The sequence below is a fragment of the Oratosquilla oratoria genome, chromosome 7, assembly GCF_046742065.1.
Source record: "Oratosquilla oratoria isolate Oo_2021 chromosome 7, ASM4674206v1, whole genome shotgun sequence".
In the NCBI taxonomy this organism is placed as follows: domain Eukaryota; kingdom Metazoa; phylum Arthropoda; class Malacostraca; order Stomatopoda; family Squillidae; genus Oratosquilla; species Oratosquilla oratoria.
The window spans coordinates 84,163,431-84,165,930 of NC_134783.1; the positions used below are offsets into that span (position 1 = coordinate 84,163,431).

Consider the following 2,500-nt stretch of genomic DNA (forward strand, 5'->3'; position numbering starts at 1 on the left):
GATAACACACTGAAAAGGAGTTTGCCCATTTTGATCAAGTTTAAAGCCTGGTTATTTCAATATCCTCTACCACCCACCATCGTATAGGGGTACTGACTGCATCATCATTACCCAGTCAATACGTTATGGAGTTTAGTTACACCCCTACGGACCAGGACCACGCAGAACTCTTTATGATTGGAGACTAGCCTCCACCTAAAGATGAATACTAATAATTATTAACTTCTACTATACCTCCGTTCTACTATGATTCTTCCTTCACAAGCGGTTTGAACCGCGCGGAAACGGCGATGATACCGCATTGTCAAGGAACAACTGTGTGGTTGTGTGTGAACGCCTCCAGAGACTTACATTGTACCTGAACCGCGGCGGTTGAAACCGCTAGTGTGAACAGGGCCTAAATCTCTCCTTTACCACCTCAGCGACTCTACCTCTTCTGTGCGATATTGTCATCAAGGATAGAAACTCTGGTTACTTTTAACAAAATATTCTAGATTGTTGGGGCAGAAATCGTATAATAGGACTAAGCAAAGTTCTAGAACCTTTAGGAAATAATGTCTATTCCATTTAAGTTTATGAAAAACGTTCAAGACGAATAAATCAGCCAGTCAGTCAGCACAGGTTACATCACGTTAAGATTTTTTTTCACATATCTTATCTTTATTATTGTTCCACTTGTAATGAATGAAAGTCAAATGGACGCAATGACAAAAAATCCCCAAGTTTTAGTATATGAAAATACAAATCTCTGAAATGAGAAAATTGTGACATTTTGTCAACAGAGCTGAAAAAAGATGGAAAAGTTTTGCATAGCCAGATGATACACTCGCTGAGTGAACTCTCCGACCTAACTCGCCGACCGAACTCGCCGACTGAACTCGCCGACTAAACTTGCCGACTCAATTCGCCGACCGAATTCGTCGATTGAGCTCGCAGACTCAACTCGCCGACTAAACTCGCCAACCGAATTCGCCGACTGAGCTCTCCAACCGAATTCGCCGACTGAACTCGGATACCGAATTCGCCGATTGAGCTCGCCGACCGAATTCACCGACTGAACTCGCTAACCGGAGTCGCCGACTGAACTCGCCGACTGAACTCGCCTGAAATCTTCACTGTTATTTTGTAGATATTGAATAAGGGCCGAAGGTTAGGCGCCGCAAACCGAACCCCCTGCAAAGCAGAGACTGGCGCAGCCGAAGTGTCGTGACATATCTAAAAACAATATGTCTTCTTGGCAAATTGCTGAAGTATTTGTAATGAAAAAAAATATAAAACACTTTTCAAGACTCGTTAGGACCAGTTTAATTTTTTAAATTAAAAGTATAATCGATTTAGCCTTTGTGTCTCGCCCTACTTTCAGCCGAGGAAGAAAAAAAAAGGAAAGAAAAAGAATAAAAAAGAAAAAAAAAGAAGAAACAGAAAAGGAAAAAAAAAAGAAGAAGAAAAAAGAGGCAGAAAAAAGGTGCAGTGAACCGTGCTTGTTCGCATGATTGATCATAAAACCAGTAATGCCCGAGATTAGATCACCTTTGAACGCAAACAAGGTCACAACAAGCTCCATCGCCCCCGCGCGACGCCTTTTCTGTTTCAAGTCAGTGAACTATGTTATATATCTATGGTTTCGCTGGACTACGAAAAACAAAAACAAAACAAAAAAAACACGGACAGAGTCGTGTTTGGGGACGGAGTACGTCACTTTAGACGGAGTTTACATTTTTATTTATTTATTTATTTGCTTGTTTTTGAGAGCGGCAATATTACACCGGGGTACAGTTTTAGAGATGATAAAGGAGAAAGATCTAAGTAAGTTCTTTTCTGAGTGGAGATGGAGTCTCCAGTCTAAGCCTAAACGCAAACTGAGACGCAGGGCAACACAGGCAACACAGGCGACGCAGCACAGAGCAAAGGCAGATTTCCTGTTGTTGAACTGAAGCACAGTCTGAATTTCCATCTTACTTTTAATGCTTCTAGATGCACCTGCTACCTCAGGAAGCTTTTCAAGTGAGGGAGGAAGTTCAAACCTAACTTCAGTTCAACAACAGGAAGTCTGCCTCTGCTCTGTGCTGCGTCGACTGCGTCTCAGTTTGCGTTTAGGCTGAAAAGAATACTGCGTGAGTCTGGTCCGTAGGGATGTCATTAAAGTCCCTGAAACATGTAGTGCATGAAACAAACTGCCAATACCCCTATGAGGAATGTGGGGGGGGGGAGAGCATGGCGCATGAAAAGATTTGACGGAGGTAAAGTTTCGCGTTTGACTACGAATCAAGTAACATTTTATGTTTGCATGAACGAGCAGAAATGGATAATTGGACAGATTTATTGGGATGTCACAGGGCAAATCTAATATTTTATGCCCTAAACGTTCCTCTAAATTCCCCAAGCTCAGCCAGAACATAATCTTTAAGGCTATCACGTTCGCACCCAACTCCCAAACAGGTAGGAAAAGTTTAATCGATATAGTTTAATCCATATACTAACTTAACTTTGTATTCTTTCA

The 2,500-nt window shown here is 41.9% G+C and overlaps 1 protein-coding gene across 3 annotated transcripts in view; it reads right to left on the reverse strand.

Annotated features, from left to right (window-relative positions):
* Positions 1 to 2,500, reverse strand: part of LOC143027243 (solute carrier family 2, facilitated glucose transporter member 1-like) — a 439,287-nt gene that overhangs the window by 328,199 nt on the left and 108,588 nt on the right. The window lies entirely within an intron of this gene.